This window comes from Salvelinus namaycush, unplaced genomic scaffold (assembly GCF_016432855.1).
Source record: "Salvelinus namaycush isolate Seneca unplaced genomic scaffold, SaNama_1.0 Scaffold1622, whole genome shotgun sequence".
In the NCBI taxonomy this organism is placed as follows: domain Eukaryota; kingdom Metazoa; phylum Chordata; class Actinopteri; order Salmoniformes; family Salmonidae; genus Salvelinus; species Salvelinus namaycush.
In genome coordinates, this window is record NW_024058367.1 from 8,809 (window position 1) to 26,730 (window position 17,922).

The window sequence follows — 17,922 nt, forward strand, 5'->3', positions numbered from 1 at the left end:
TGTCTGAATTGCCGTGTCTTCAGCTCGCCAACTTACTCAATGGACCCTATGATCACTCGGCTACACATGCCTCTCCCTAATGTCATTATGTTGGTTAGTGATTATTGTCTTATTTCACTGTAGAGCCTCCAGCTCTGCTCAATATGCCTTAGCTAGCCCTTTTGTTCCACCCCTCACACATGCGGTGACCTCACCTGGCTTAAATGGTGCCTCTAAGAACAAAACCTCTCTGATCGTCACTCAATGCCTAGGTGTACCTCCACTGTACTCACATCCTACCATACCCTTGTCTGTACATTATGCATTGAATCTATTCTTCCGCGGCCAGAAATCTGCTCCTTTTACTCTCTGTTCCAAACACACTAGACGACCAGTTCTTTTAGCCTTTAGGCGTACACTTATCCTACTCCTCCTCTGTTCCTCTGGTGATGTAGAAGTTAACCCAGGCCCTGCAGCCCCCAGCATCACTCCCAATCCCCATGCGCTCTCATTTGTTGACTTGGTTTCATGCATGTTAACATTAGAAACATCCTCCCTAAGTTTGTTTTATTCACTGCTTTAGCACACTCCGCCAACCCGGATGCCCTAGCTGTGTCATAATCCTAGCTTAGGAAGGCCACCAAAAATCCTGAAATTTCCATCCCTAACTATAACAGTTTCCGACAAGGTAGAAGTGCCAAAGGTGGCGGAGTTGCAATCTACTGCAGAGAGAGCCTGCAGAGTTCTGTCATACTATCCAGGTCTGTGCCTAAACAATTCGAGCTTATACTTTTGAAAATCCACCTTTCCAGAAACAAGTCTCTCACCGTTACCGCTTGTTATAGACCCCTTCAGCCCCCAGCTGTGCCCTGGACACCATATGTGAATTCATCGCCCCCATCTATCTTCAGAGTTCGTACTGTTAGGTGACCTAAACTGGGACATGCTTAACACCCCGGCCATCCTACAATCTAAGCTAGATGCCCTCAATCTCACACAAATTATCAAGGAACCTACCAGATACAACACTAAATCCGTAACCAACCTCTTAGATATCATCCTGACCAACTTACCCTCTAAATACCTCTGCTGTCTTCAACCAGGATCTCAGTGATCACTGCCTCATTGCCTGCGTGCGTAATGGGTCCACGGTCAAACGACCACCCCTCATCACTGTCAAACGCTCCCTAAAACACTTCAGCGAGCAGGCCTTTCTAATCAACCTGGCCCGCGTATCCTGGAAGGAACTTATCATTCATGTCTATTTTCATGCCAGTGAGTCTTTTACCCAGGCTTTCAACCATTATTTTATCTTTAAAGAAAGCAAATTTGGCAAAGATTGGGCGCTCATATCTCGGGTCCTCTCTGTCCGAAACAGTGTACACGTTCAAGTTGGATTTTGTCAACAGCTTCGCGTGGGTTCTGAAGCGCTGTAAGAAGGAATTCCTTCACCACATTTTCAGGAACTTCTCCTTTTTCTTGGATAGCAGTAAGTACCATATTTTCTCTCATAGATCTATTCTGTATGTCAAGTAAGGCTTCTCTCAGAAAGATGTTCTCCTTTAAGTTCATTTAACGTCCATTTCAATCTTATTGACTGTCCCTTTAAGCTTGTTTGTTTCTTTCTCCATTGTCGCAGCTTTTTCGTCACTCGTCTCGAGGCTCGCCTTCAACTCCTTTATATATTTCCTAACTAATTCAAGTACCGTAATTGCTGGACTATTAAGCGCACCTGAATATAAGCCGCACCCACTGAATTAAAAAAAAAGAAGTATTTTGTACATAAATAAGCCGCACGTGTCTATAAGCCGCAGGTGCCTACCGGTACATTGAAACAAATGAACTTTACACAGCCTTTAAACGAAACACGGGTTGTAACAAAAATAAATAGGCTTTAACGAAACACGGCTTGTAACAAAAATAAATAGGCTTTAACGAAACAGGCTTGTAACATTTTTTTTTTTTTTAAATAGCAGTAAACAGTAGCCTACCAAGAAAGTCCTTGGTCACTATCTTCCTCCTGTGCACTGAAACCACTGAAGTCATCTCCTTTGGTGTCGGAGTTGAATAGCCTCAGAATTGCTTCATCCGATGTTGGATCGTTTTCATTGTCGCTCTCCTCACTTTCATCCGGAGGCAAATTCCCCGCTGAGCTCATGCTGCCCTCTTCAATACGCAGCAGCTCCACGCTGTCAGGACCCACTGGCAGACTTGACCATAAGTCGCTCTTCGCATGCGGCCCGTTTTAGTGAAGGATTTCTCCCCACTTGTCATCCAAGCCTCATTTTCTAGTTCGGGCCATCTGCTTTTCTTTCCTCTGAAAGCTTTTGTTGTCTTTTTGCACTAAGTCAGTTTCTCACGCTGCTGTTTCCAACGTCTTATCATCGACTCATTAAGGCCAAGCTCCCGTGCAGCAGCTCTATTTCCTTTTCCAACAGCCAGATCGATCGCCTTCAAATTGAAAGCTGCATCATATGCATTTCTCCGTGTCTTTGCCATGATGAGGGTGACAAAATGACTACCGTAATCAGAATGATGGAAAGTTTGAGCGCGCTCGATTTACGTCACATTATGTGACGGTGCTCAGTTTTTTGGCGGCATGAATTTGTGAAAGCGGGAAAAATCCATAAATTAGCCACGTCATTGTATAAAGCGCAAGGTTCATAGCGTGGGAAAAAAGTAGCGGCTTATAGTCCGGAAATTACGGTATGCAGTTTGTCATCGATCGATTTTAAAAGATTGGTTTCCACCGTAACCATTCCCGGTAGTGAAAAGCATAAATCTCACCGTTACCGCTTGTTATAGACCCCTTCAGCCCCCAGCTGTGCCCTGGACACCATATGTGAATTCATCGCCCCCATCTATCTTCAGAGTTCGTACTGTTAGGTGACCTAAACTGGGACATGCTTAACACCCCGGCCGTCCTACAATCTAAGCTAGATGCCCTCAATCTCACACAAATTATCAAGGAACCTACCAGATACAACACTAAATCCGTAACCAACCTCTTAGATATCATCCTGACCAACTTACCCTCTAAATACCTCTGCTGTCTTCAACCAGGATCTCAGTGATCACTGCCTCATTGCCTGCGTGCGTAATGGGTCCACGGTCAAACGACCACCCCTCATCACTGTCAAACGCTCCCTAAAACACTTCAGCGAGCAGGCCTTTCTAATCAACCTGGCCCGCGTATCCTGGAAGGATATTGACCTCATCCTGTCAGTAGAGGATGCCTGGTTGCTCTTCAAAAGTTCTTTACTCACCATCTTAAATATGCATGCCCCATTCAAAAAATGTAGAACTAAAAACAGATATAGCCCTTGGTTCACCCCAGACTTGACTGCCCTTGACCAGAAATGTGCATCCTGTAGCACTAATTCCAAAAAGTTTTGGGACACTTAAGTCCATTGAGAATAAGAGCACCTCCTCCCAGCTGCCCACTTCACTGAGGATAGGAAACACTGTCACCACCGTTAAATCTCCGATAATCGATAGTTTCAATAAGGATTTTTCTACTGCTGGCCATGCTTTCCACCTGGCTACCCCTACTCCGGCCAACATCTCAGCACCCCCTGCAGCAACTTGCCCAAGCCCCCCCCCCCCCCCCCCTCGCCGCCTCCCCCACCCAAATACAGACAGCTGATGTTCTGTAAGAGCTGCAAAATCTGGATCCCTACAAATCAGCTGGGCTAGACAATCTGCACCCTCTCTTTCTAAAATGATCTGCCGAAATTGTTGCAACTCCTATTACTAGCCTAGTCAACCTCTCGTATCGTCTGAGATCCCCAAAGATTGGAAAGCTGCCACGGTCATCCCACTCTTCAAAGGGGGAGACACTCTAGACCCAAACTGTTATAGACCTATATCCATCCTGCCCTGCCTTTCTAAAATCTTCAAAAGCCAAGTTAATAAACAGATCACTGACCATTTCAAATCCCACCATACCTTCTCCACTATGCAATCTGGTTTCCGAGCTGGTCATGGGTGCACCTCAGCCACGCTCAAGGTCCTAAAAGATATCATAACCGCCATCGAAAAAAGACAGTACTGTGCAGCCGTCTTCATTGACCTGGCCAAGGCTGTCGACTCTGTCAATCACCGCATTCTTATCGGCAGACTCAATAGACTTGGTTTCTCAAATGACTGCCTCGCTTGGTTCACCAACTATTTCTCTGATAGAGTTCAGTGTGTCAAATTGGAGGGCCTGTTGTCCAGACCTCTGGCAGTCTCTATGGGGGTGGCACAGGGTTCAGTTCTCGGGCCTACTCTTTTCTCTGTATATATCAATGACGTCGCTCTTGCTGCTGGTGATTCTCTGATCCACCTCTACGCAGACGACACCATTTTGTATACATCTGGCCCTTCTTTGGACATTGTGCTAACAAACCTCCAAACGAGCTTCAAAGCCATACAACACTCCTTCCGTGGCCTCCAACTGCTTTTAAATGCTAGTAAAACTAAATGCATGCTCTTGAACCGATTTCTGCCCGCACCCTCCCGCCCGACTAGCATCACTACTCTGGACGGTTCTGACCTAGAATATGTGGACAATTACAAATACCAGGTGTCTGGTTAGACTGTAAACTCTCCTTCCAGACTCACATTAAGCATCTCCAATCCAAAATTAAATCTGGAATAGGCTTCCTATTTCGCAACAAAGTCTCCTTCACTTATGCTGCCAAACATACCCTCGTAAAACTAACTATCCTACCGATCCTTGACTTCGGCAATGTCATTTACAAAATAGCCTCCAACACTCAGCAAACTGGATGTAGTCTATCACAGTGCCATCCGTTTTGTCACCAAAGCCCCATATACTACCCACCACTGCGACATGTTTGCTATGCTCTCGCTGGCTGGCCCTCACTACATATTTATTTTTTGGGAAAATGTTCTATAACTTTCTTTCACTTTGAAAATGTGGAGTAGGTTGTGTAGATCTATCGGAAAAAACATCAAATGTAATCCCTTTTTAGATTGAATTTTAAGGCAGACACTGTATGCAAGTCCTATAATAAGCAAAGACAAATTATAGCTCTGTTTTCAATCAAAATAAAACAGGCTCATAGAAATGGCTGGAACGGTATCATACACATCCATGCATTTGATACCATTCCATTTACAACATTCCAGATATTATTACAAGCCACCCTCCCCTCAGCAGCCTCCTCTTTGTGTGGGATTTGAAAGAATTTGACTATTGCCTGCACAGACAATGAATTATTAGCCTACATATTCATATTGACCATAACCTGACCTGATTATTATGTCCTGGAGGTTGGCCTTCCTTCTTTTCTCTTCTTCCACAGCGAAAAGCAAGCTGTGAAAGGTCCCTTTCTCTTGCAGCTCTGCCAACACATCAGCAATCACGTGACCCACAAACTGACTGTATGCCAGGAAGACAGAGAGAGAGAGAGAGAGCATGATCGTTATGTATGAGGTAGATGGCATACAGGGTACTTTTTGGATTCACAGTTAATACAGTCTGCTCTGCACCTTGGAAATGTTTGACAAATGTAAACAATGGCAATGTGTTTAGTTCAGTGGTTAACCTGAAAAAGATCCCAATGAAAAGTTGTCTCGTGTGCATAATAAATCATAATACATCTCTGTTTGAAGCACAGAGTTGTGGGCTTCTATTTTATTAAATTGTCTGGAACCTAGCTCTGGTCCAAGTCGGAACGTGCACTAAAGCCCCGAACAAGAGCTATCTGGAACCCACCTGTCTCTCTGCACCTTGGCCAGGTTGTCAGGGGACAGTGGGTCCTCCTCTAGCGTGCGGTTCAGTTCCTTCTGGGATCTGTGCAGCTCATGGGTGGCATCTGACAGTCTCCCAGACTCTCTCTCAAACTGACGGGCTGCTTTCAGGTTCTGCACTGCCCCTTTCTGCTGTTCAAGGACCTGTCCAATGTCGGCTGACACAAACTTCCACAAAAACATATGAATACGGGCTGAATAGGAGAAAATTACAGCTTAGATAGCAAGCATACCATTAATTTGCTAAAGACGCATCATCGCTTGAAAAAGCCAATTGACATTAGCTCCGCGTATAATGTTAGCTGAGGATAATCAGATAATACCTTATCAGCTTCTGGACGACCCCTGTAGGTGTCGGGCATGATGTGACCCAGCACTGACAGCTGTGCCTCACAGTCCTGGAGCACTGTACACACTCTGAGCAGCTCTACCCCAGACAAAGGAACCGACATCCTGATGGTCTGTGAACACTGAATTCGAGCGAAATTAGCCAAGCAATTTACAACATCGCCTATCTAGCTAGCTACTAACGATACCGTTTTCTAACTGTGCCATTTTTGTGTTAGAAAATATCCTGGGCAAAATGCTCAATAACACAATCAACAGATTCGTAGCTAGGTATATTTCTTACGTGTCTTCACGGAACGTGTTGAAGTTTACTAGCTATATTTATGCACAATAAAAGGCCAGTAGTTTAACTAGAGCATAGTTTAGCTAGTCTAGCAGCACACTTGGTAGTTTACCCCGGTTACCCTGGTAACGCACAACATTTGATTATTGTTTTCAAAAAATGACAAATTCTTATCTACTTTGATTATTATGTTGTGTGAAACGCACGAGAATGCAATAAAGTGACAGTTAAATAGTTAGATACAAATAAATACATGTTTTGATTATGCGTTTCTGTCGTAACCGACTACGTGAATTTCCCAGCATTCCATTCCAATTTCCTTTTCTGCCATTTTTCTTACAGTGAAGGTGAGAATTACAAAAGGCCACTTTTATAAAATCGAAATGTCTATGTTATTAAGTCTACATTTGGCATAATGTAGTATAACTCACTCACACAAACACGAGTCCAGCTCTTTGGCAGATTTTCAGTCTGTGTTGTCTCTCTGTTCAGTTTTTCACAAATGTTTTTTGGCCTCCTCCACGTCTCCTGATGTACTGGCCTGTCTCCTGGTAGCGCCTACATGCTCTGGACACTACGCTGACAGACACAGCAAACCTTCTTGCCACAGCTCGCATTGATGTGCCATCCTGGATGAGCTGCACTACCTGAGCCACTTGTGTGGGTTGTAGACTCCGTCTCATGCTACCACTAGAGTGAAAGCACCGCCAGCATTCAAAAGTGACCAAAACATCAGCCAGGAAGCATAGGAACTGAGAAGTGGTCTGTGGTCACCACCTGCAGAACCACTCATTTTTTGGGGGTGTCTTGCTAATTGCCTATAATTTCCACCTTTTGTCTATTCCATTTGCACAACAGCATGTGAAATTTATTGTCAATCAGTGTTGCTTCCTAAGTGGACAGTTTGATTTCACAGAAGTGTGATTGACTTGGAGTTACATTGTGTTGTTTAAGTGTTCCCTTTATTTTTTGGAGCAGTGTATTAATACATGGCTATAATCAGTAGGTGTTATATGTAGAGTTAGCGACCAAGCCTATGTGTTGAGGTGCTCCCACAATAATGTGATTTGTACCACATCTAGGGCTGTGGCGGTCATAAAATCTTGTTAGCTGGTTGTCATGCAAAAGCTGCCTGTCTCACGGTAATTTACTGTTAATTAACATCAACACGTTTAACATTTCCAGGTATCCATGCAAACATGACGCCGATGCACACCTTTGGAACATCTACATTTTAAAAAACGTATAATAAATCAATTCAATATACACCATCACAGTAAATCCATGATTTGTTCTAGGCAGGTCTAAAGAAACATGATGATATGAAGAAAATGTATTTCAGAAGAACAGAACATGAGTTAGCCTACTGTATGTTATCTGGCTGTGAGCCATGCCATAGGCTGTAGGTTTGTTCATTTAGCAGACAAGATACTTTTGTATATATAGTGTATGTGGACACCCGATGAATGAGTGGATTTGGCTATTTCAGCCACACCCTTTGCTGACAGTTGTGTGAAATGGAGCACATAGCCATGCAATCTCCATAGACAAATATTGTCAGTAGAACGGCCTTTCTGAAGAGCTCAGTCACTTTCAATGTGGCACCGTCATAGGATGCTATGGCTATGTTGAGCATAAAAGTGATCATTTGAACAGGTCCTATACACTAGATTTAGAGTTATTTGGCAACTTTAGTTGTGAATGATATAAACCATAGAATGTCTTAGAAATCAAAAGATATATGGGCTGCATGTGACTATAGGCTATTGATCATTTGAGAAAGTCACAAAAAAAGCTTGCCACTTTTCCGCTGGTTCATTTCACTCATGTCAGGTAGGCTACTCCGGTTATTTTGCCTTGACAGGTGATATTCCGCCCAAACTCTGTATGTCATGGCCTCTCCAACCCTGTTCCTGCAGCTACAGTATGCTTAATTTGGGAAACCAAGTGAAAACTGTTCGGGAACATCGATAGTGACATGTTTTCACAATGCAACTTATTTAATTAAACGGTTGACAGCCCCTCTGCATGCTGGAGAAAGGAATGAAGGAGAGAGGGGAGGAGATAAACGCACGGTGGTGAGATTCTGTAGCGAATGGTAATGTAATGCCTATTAATTATGAAAACATTTTTTTAAATATATTACTAGCCTATTCAAAATCAAATACAAATTCTCTATAATTGTAGGGTAACGCTGCATTTATTTAATTTAGGCTAGACCAATTATGTACCAAAGATATCTTAAATCAGTATTTATTTGTATGTTTTTCTGCCATGTGTAATATGCGGTAGGCTATATTTTGTATAATGGCACAATCATTATAATTCAGGATTTTTGGGGGGCTTGGGCTCATATATAGGCCAATGCGTAATCATAAGCTCTAATATGCATATACAGTGCATTCGGAAAGTATTCAGACCCCTTGACTTTTACCACGTTTTGTTAGTCTTATTCTAAAATAGATTAAATACATTTTTTCCCTTATTAATCTACACACAATACCCCATAATGACAAAGCGAGAATAGGTTTTTAGACATTATTGCACATTTATATAAAATTTTCAAAAACAGATACCTTATTTATGTAAATATTCAGACCTTTTGCTATGAGACTCGAAATTGAACTCAGGTACATCGATCACCCTTGAGGTGTTTCTAACTATGGTAAATTCAGTTGATTGGACTTGATTTGGAAAGGCACACACCTGTCTATATAAGGTCCCAGAGTTGATAGTGCATGTCAGAGCAAAAAAACAAGCCATGAGGACAAAGGAATTGTCTGTAAGCTCCGAGTTAGGATAGTGTCAAGGCACAGATCTGGGGAAGGGTACCAAAACATTTCTGCAGCATTGAAGGTCTCCAAGAACACAGTGGCATCCATCATTCTTAAATGGAAGAAGTTTGGAACCACCAAGACTCTTCCTAGAGCTGGCTGCCCGGCCAAACTGAGCAATCGGGGGAGAAGGGCCTTGGTCAGGAGGGTGACAAATCAAATTTATTTATATAGCCCTTCTTACATCAGCTGATATCTCAAAGTGCTGTACAGAAACCCAGCCTAAAACCCCAAACAGCAAGCAATGCAGGTGTAGAAGCACGGTGGCTAGGAAAAACTCCCTAGAAAGGCCAAAACCTAGGAAGAAACCTCGAGAGGAACCAGGCTATGAGGGGTGGCCAGTCCTCTTCTGGCTGTGCCGGGTGGAGATTATAACAGAACATTGCCAAGATGTTCTAATGTTCATAAATGACCAGCATGGTCAAAAAATAATAATCACAGTAGTTGTCGAGGGTGCAACAAGTCAGCACCTCAGGAGTAAATGTCAGTTGGCTTTTCATAGCCGATCATTCAGAGTATCTCTACCGCTCCTGCTGTCTCTAGAGAGTTGAAAACAGCAGGTCTGGGACAGGTAGCACGTCCTGTGAACAGGTCAGGGTTCCATAGCCGCAGGCAGAACAGTTGAAACTGGAGCAGCAGCAAAGCCAGGTGGACTGGGGACAGCAAGGAGTCATCATGCCAGGTAGTCCTGAGGCATGGTCCTAGTGCTCAGGTCCTCCGAGAGAAAGAAAGAGAGAATTAGAGAGAGCATACTTAAATTCACACAGGACACCGGATAAGACAGGAGAAGTACTCCAGACACATAAACTACTGCAGCATAAATACTGGAGGCTGAGACAGGAGGGGTCAGGAGACATTGTGGCCCCATCCGGTGATACCCCCGGACAGGGCCAAACAGGCAGGATATAACCCCACCCACTTTGCCAAAGCACAGCCCCCACACCACTAGAGGGATATCTTCAACCACCAATTTACCATCCTGAGACAAGGCCGAGTATAGCCCACAAAGATCTCCGCCACGGCACAACCCAAGGGAGGGCGCCAACCCAGACAGGAAGATCACGACAGTGACTCAACCCACTCAAATGACGCACCCCTCCTAGGGACGGCATGGAAGAGCACCAGTAAGCCAGTGACTCAGCCCCTGTAATAGGGTTAGAGGCAGAGAATCCCAGTGGAGAGAGGGGAACCGGCCAGGCAGAGACAGCAAGGGCGGTTCGTTGCTCCAGAGCCTTTCTGTTCACCTTCACACTCCAAGGAACCCAATGGTCACTCTGACAGAGCTCCCGAGTTCCTCTGTGGAGATGGGAGAATCTTCCAGAAGGACAACCATCTCTGCAGCACTCCACCAATCAGGCCTTTATGGTAGAGTGACCAGACGGAAGCCATTCTTCAGTAAAAGGCACATGACAGCCCACTTGGAGTTTGCCAAAAGGCACCTAAAGGAATAAGGCTGTGATGTAACAAAATGTGGAAAAGGTCAAGGGGTCTGAGTACTTTCTGAATGCACTGTATATAGAGGTCTATAGAGCCTGTCTGCATTCCTGATTTCTGTAACCTCCAAAGCCCTAGATGCAGTGCAAATCACATTATTGTGGAAGCACCTCCTCTAACAGTATGAATTAGGCTGTTTGAGAAGGTTTGAATCGTAAGCAACCTGCATACACATTGTTTGAAGTACAGTAGATCAACATAGCTACTGTAGTAGGTCAAAGTTGTGTACTGGAAAATTGTTTTATTTTTACTGCGCAAAGGTTGTATAAGCAAGCAATGATGTTGTTAACCAGTCAGCGTAAATGTGTATTATAATGACAAAAATAAAATTGCATTGACAGAGGGTGTCAATGCATACTGAGTCTATGCATAAGGTACAGGCTGTAACATTAGCTAGCTACATTGCTTAGCAATGGTAGAGCATTGGTTTCGTAGGCATTGTGTGAATTGTCTTTCTGCTTCAGACCAATGCCTACTTCTCACTTAAAACACATTATTTCCATGGTTGTTGCAACATTCTCATACAACATAACACAACAATACAAGTAAAAAATACACAATGACAAATGACAGAAGTAATGTAGTTATTAGAATTGATTTAATATTAACAGCTGATTTTACAGACGGAAGTGAAAAACCAGAAAAGTATCTAAGCCAATATTTTAACAAGAAAATCAACATGTAGCCATTACTTTACTGACTTTATTGTCCCCGTGGGGAAATTGTTGCAGTGTCATGTACACGTTTAAAGTGACATTTAAATACAAAACAAATTGACAATACAACTTTCATAATAGTTACCTTTATTTATTCATTTCATTTTTATTTAACTAGGCAAGTCAATTAAGAACAAATTCTTATTTTCAATGACGGCCGACCGGGGGACAGTGGGTTAATTGCCTTGTTCAGGGGCAGAACGACAGATTTTTACCTTGTCAGCTCAGGGATTCGATCTAGCAACCTTTTGGTTACTGGCCCAACGCTCTAACCACTAGGCTACCTGCTGCCACTGGTTTGCTTACATACCAATAAAAAGAGACCAGCCTGCTGGCCTTACTGGGTGGATAGGAACATTAAACCACTGCTATTTTTATTTTACTTACATTTTTATTTGATGTGAACGAAAAAATGATTACCTACCTGTGTTGACCGGCGTCTTCAAGCTTTGCGAAAATAACAAATTTCTACATTTGCCTGCTCTATTCCAAAACGGACAACTTTTGACTGCTATAATGTGTACATTTTGTCAGGTTAGAGTTGATTTTACAGGGAGTTTTTTTTTGTCTGGCACAAATGATTGTCTAGTTGTGTTTTTCCTGCTGAGGGGTGCCCTATACCTGCGCCCAGAGGGGAGTAGTTCAAAGTCCAGGTACAGGGGGTGGCTTTGGTCTAAAATTATTATGTGAGCCTTGCGGAGGGCCCTGACCTTAAAGATCTCATCCAGGCCTGTCTGTTTGACTCCAAGTACCTTGCTTGCTGTGGTGATAATCCTTCTCAGCATATTTCTCTGGCTGACAGTGGCATTGCCAAACCAACAAACAATACAAAAAGTTAAAATACTCTCAATGAAAGATTTGTAAAACAGAGTCAATATAGTACAGTCTACATTAAAAGATCCCAGCTTTTTGAGAAAGTACAGTCTCTGTTGGCTCTTTTTGTAGATCAGGTCTGTACATTTACTCAACTGAAGCTTATTGTCCAAGAGGACACCCAGATATTTGTATTCCTCTACAATCTCTATATTCTGACCTCTGATAGATGTTGCAGAGGTAGGTGTTGTACACTTCCTGAAGTCTATGCACATCTCTTTGGTCTTATTGGTATTGAGGACCAAATGTGATTCGTCACACCACTCTACCAAGTCATTTAGGACCGGCCATGGTGTTCCTCGTCATCATGCAACAGGCTGATCAAGGCAGTGTCATCAGCGAACTTAACAAGGTGTGTCAGGATGGGAACTAGTACAACTATTAGTGTACAAGATGTACAGGAGTGGGGACAAAACGCATCCCTGAGGAGAGCCAGTGTTGGTGTTGCGTATGTCTGACACTTGGGGACCTATTTTGACCTGCTGTGACCGTTGGCTCAGGAAGTCCAACAGCCACAAAACCAGCCCTCCGTCTGAGAAGTCCCGAATGAGTCTCTGTGCCAGAATGTAAGGCTGGATTGTGTTGAAGGCAGAAGAAAAGTCAACAAACAAAACCCTGACATGGGATTTGGCACCCTCTAGATGTCTGTAGACCATGTTGATGAGAGTAAGAATGGCATCATCAACTCTGCTGGGCTGAGGAGGAGCCCCTGGGTGATGCTGAGAATGACAATTTACTAATTTCATTACTAAGGTTGACAAGGCGGTAGTCATTCAGCACAGAGGGATTAGAAGCTTTAGGAATTGGTATAATTGAGTTTTTACACAATACTGGCACGTGTTGCTGGTCGAGTGAGGATTGGAAATTGTCTGTAAAAACACCAGCAAATTGTTCAGCACAGTGCTTTAACATGTCCACTTATTTTGTCTGGGCCTGGGCTTTTGTGTGCGTTACATCCCCTGAACAACTTCAAAACATCAGCCTGTTTAACAACAACCCTCTCAAACATTTGTAATGATGCTTCCATTTGTTTTACCTCCGACACAAATTGTCTGATTCAAATCTTGAGAAGAAAACATTCAGTTGATTAGCCATGTTCTGGTCCTCATGTCTCCCAAGGTCAGCATGGTTTTCCCGCTGCCTATGTGGGGGGCACTAGCCAGGGATTTAATCCCTTGCCAGGCCACCCTTGAGTTTCCTGAGGAGAGGCTCCTCTCCACCCTTTGCTTGTATGCCTCCTTGTCCACCAGTATCTGTCTTTTTATCTCACATTGTACATCTCTTAAAGCCTGTCTATCACCCTCAGCATAAACTGCCTTCTTCCTATTAAGTTGTGATTTTAGATTTTTTTTGATACCCAAGGCTTATTGTTAGGGAAGATTTTACAGGTTTTAGTAGGCACAACTGACTCAACAAAGAAGTTTTCATAGTCTTAAACAACATCTGTGAGTTCATCAAGATCAGAGCTGCTGTCCTCAAATACCTCCCACACAGTACAGTCAAAACATCCCTGGTGACCAAATACCTCCCACATAGTACAGTCAAAACACCCCTGGAGACCAAATACCTCCCACATAGTACAGTCAAAACACCCCTGGTGACCAAATACCTCCCACACAGTACAGTCAAAACACCCCTGGTGACCAAATACCTTCCACACAGTACAGTCAAAACACCCCTGGAGACCAAATACCTCACACGCAGTACAGTCAAAACACCCCTGGAGACAAGTGGTACTGTTGTCCTTCCAGATCTGGACAGTTGTAACTGTGGGTTTCTCCCTCTCCAGGAGGCGACAGTAGATTGGCCTGAGGTAGACAACATTGTGGTCTGATGTCCCCAGGGGAGGTCTGGTGGTGGCAGAGAACGCATTTGGTATTGTCCCATAGCACATCAAGTCGAGTCTTATTTTTCCTAGTGTGACATTTCACATACTGGTGGTATGTGCGCAGGACTTTGTGCAAAGTACAGTTGTTAAAATCCCCTAAAATAAATTTGGTTGCGTCGGGGGAGATGGAGTCCAGTTTCTGTGACAGATTATAAATAATCTCTGATGCCTTTGTTATATTAGCTTTAGGTTGAATGTACACAACGGTAACAAACAATTGGGGGAACAGTAGGGTCGCAGTGACACAGAAAGCAGTTCAATGTCGGGGGTACAGAGTCTCTCTCTTACCAGGATCCATTTACACCACTGGTCCCTGAAAGCAGGCAGACCGCCAGCCGTGATGTTTCGGTGTGACTATCAGATCACTGTACGCTCTGACCAGTGTAAAGCCGGCCATCTCCACTTCCCTGTCCGGGACTCTGTCATCCAGCCAAGTCTCAGTAAACGCCAGCAAACAGGCCTCCCGGTATTTGTGTTGGAAGCGCAGATTCGCTGACAGCTCACCCGCTTTTCCCCCTCAGTGACTGGCTATTGATCAGCAAGGTGGTAGGTAAGGGGAGTTGGTTCTTTAATTTTTTTGTCTGATTCCTCCTCGCTTTCCAGGTTTGCATTTGGGTTTGTAATCCACTCACAGACAATCAGGGATTAGATGGTCCATTGGGATATCCATGGCATTTGAGTTGCATTGTAGTAAGAACTCCCTGCTGTATTGGATTCCGCTGCCAGATGCGTTTTCATAATTTAGTCCATTCGTAGCGGGTATGTACACGATCAACAAGATCAGTCCAACACCCCACCACTGTAAATCCATGGTTGGCAGATTGCTTGTAAACTAAGTGTACAAATTGAAAACATAAAAGAATGGCACACGAAACGCCACGCCACACTGCAGGTCGCACCAGAGCCGCGCCCCCCATTAACTATTTACATACATTATTGACTGTCACATTAGGTGGCTCAGAGAGCAAGGCATGAAATGGTACAAACTACTCGATGTTCTGCACCAGCAGAGGGCCTGTGCTACTACTCCCCCTGACATCATAGTCATCCACCTCAGTAGAAATGACTTGAATACACCAACGGGTATATCTGCCGCACCAACGGGTGCGAATGTTTCCCTGGACAACAGTGGTCTTCTCTGATATCGCGCAGTGGAGGAGCTGGATGTTCCAGTAGGAACAGAAGTGCATAAAGGGGGCCCAGCGCTCCCTCAATCAGCTGGTGTAGGCATTTAAGGGAACACAATCTACCACCCTGCCATTAAGCAGTGTGTCCCTGGGATGTACCGTAGGGGTGGAGTGCATCCTGACGGATGAGGGCAATGACGTATTCCTTGAGAGTTGGTCTCAAGTCTCCACCGTTCTCTCCTTCTTAGTAGGAAGACGGAGAAGGGTGCAATTACGGCCTGCAATTCGGGGCGTTCCTGCATGTGGGCATTCCTGTATCTGCAGGAATCCCTCTTTATACTTCTATTGGTCCATTTTTAAGATCGTACTCCAATACACAGGTGGGAGTGCTCCAATACACTGTGGTGGTAATGCAACTTAACATTGGATGCTAACTTCCGATAAACCCCACAGTAGAAGATGCACGGATGACAACGCCGTTAGCTAGCTAGCTAGGACAACTGTAGACAGTGTCCTTTGCCCCTGCTGTCAGGTACTGTTTTTCCTCAGTTCTGTTAATGGCGAGGGCAAGTGTTAGCAAAGGACACTGGGTGCTAGCTTGCTAGTTAAAGCTTCTTACGGCTGAAATCCTGTTAACGGGATCGATTTGACAACAGCCAGTGAAAGTGCAGGGCGCCAAATTCAAACAACAGAAATCTCATAATTAAAATTCCTCAAACATACAAGTATTATACACCATTTTAAAGAAATTTGTTTTTAATCCCACCACAGTGTCCAATTTCAAAAAGGCTTTACGACGAAAGCATACCATGCGATTATGTTAGGTCAGCGCCAAGTCACAGAAAAACACAGCCATTTTTCCAGCCAAAGAGAGGAGTCACACAAAGCAGAAATAGAGAGAGAATTAGTCAATAACCTTTGATCTTCATCAGATGACACTCATAGGACTTCATGTTACACAATACATGTATGTTTTGTTCGATAAAGTTCATATTTATATCCAAAAATCTCAGTTTACTTTGGCGCGTTATGGTCAGTAATGTTTTACTTCCAAAACATCCGGTGATTTTGCAGAGCCACATCAATTTACAGAAATACTCATCATAAATGTTGATGAAAATACAAGTGTTATGCATGGAATTAAAGATATACTTCTCCTTAAAGCAAACGCTGTGTCAGATTTAAAAAAAACTTTACGGAAAAAGCACACCATGCAATAATTTGAGTACAGCGCTGAGGCACCAAAACAAGCCATACAGATACCCGCCATGTTGTGGAGTCCACAGAAGTCAGAAATAGCATTATAAATATTCACTTACCTTTGATGATCTTCATCGGAATGCACTCCCAGGAATCGCAGTTCCACAATAAATGTTTGTTTTGTTTGATAAAGTCCATAATTTATGTCCAAATACCTCCTTTTTGTTCGCGCGTTTAGTTCACAAATCCAAATTCACGAGGCGCAGGCACTTAGCCCAGAAGAAAAGTCAAAAAGTTGCATTACAGTTCGTAGAAACATGTCAAACGATGTATAGAATCAATCTTTAGGATGTTTTTATCATAAATCTTCAATAATATTCCAACCGGACAATTCCTTTGTCTTTAGAAATGAAAAGGAACGCAGCTCACTCTCACGGGCCGCGTGCATGACCGCGTGCATGACTAGCTCATGGCATTCTGCCAAACCTCTTAGTCAAACAGCCCTTATTCGCTCCCCCTTCACAGTAGAAGCCTGAACCAAGGTTCTAAAGACTGTTGACATCTAGTGGAAGCCTTAGGAAGTGCAATGTGACCAATATCCCACTGTATATTCGATAGGCAATGATTTGAAAACCTACAAACCTTAGATTTCCCACTTCCTGGTTGGATTTTTTCTCAGGTTTTTGGCTGCCATATGATTTCTTTTATACTCACAGACATCATTCAAACAGTTTTAAAAACTTCAGAGTGTTTTCTATCCAAATCTACCAATAATATGCATATCTTAGTTTCTGGGCCTGAGTAGCAGGCAGTTTACTCTGGGCACCTTATTCATCCAAGCTACTCAATACTGCCCCCCAGCCATAAGAAGTTAGTTAGTTAGGACTCCGGTGCACAGCTGGTGGGAAAGGTAGCTAGCTAACATTAGCTAGGACACCGGTGGACAGTGTCCTTCGCCCCTGCTTGTCGAACACTGTTCTCCCGCAGTTCCGTTAACAACAGCGAGGGCAAGGTGTTCAGCAGGCATTGGCGAAGAGCACTAGGTGCTAGTTAGCTATCTAACTAGGACTCCGGTACACAGCAGGTGGGATAGCTAGCTAGCTCGCACACCGGTAGACAGTGTACTTCCCCCCCTGCCTGTCAAGCACTGCTTTCCCGCAGTTCTGTTAACTACGGCGAGGGCAGGGGTTGTAGGCAGGCGGAATCAAAGCGAATTAGCTAGGTAGCTTGGAGGACTTGTGTACACAGTAGGTGGGAGGCGAGGGTGACACCGGTAGACTGTGTCCTTCGCCCCCGAAAAACTCAGATAATACTTTTATTTCCCTTTTCTTTTGACTCACATTTCATCGCATAGACAATCAGGTGAAATCTCGAATATCAAGGGTAACAAAAGCATGAAGAGGGCGTGTGTGGGGTGTAT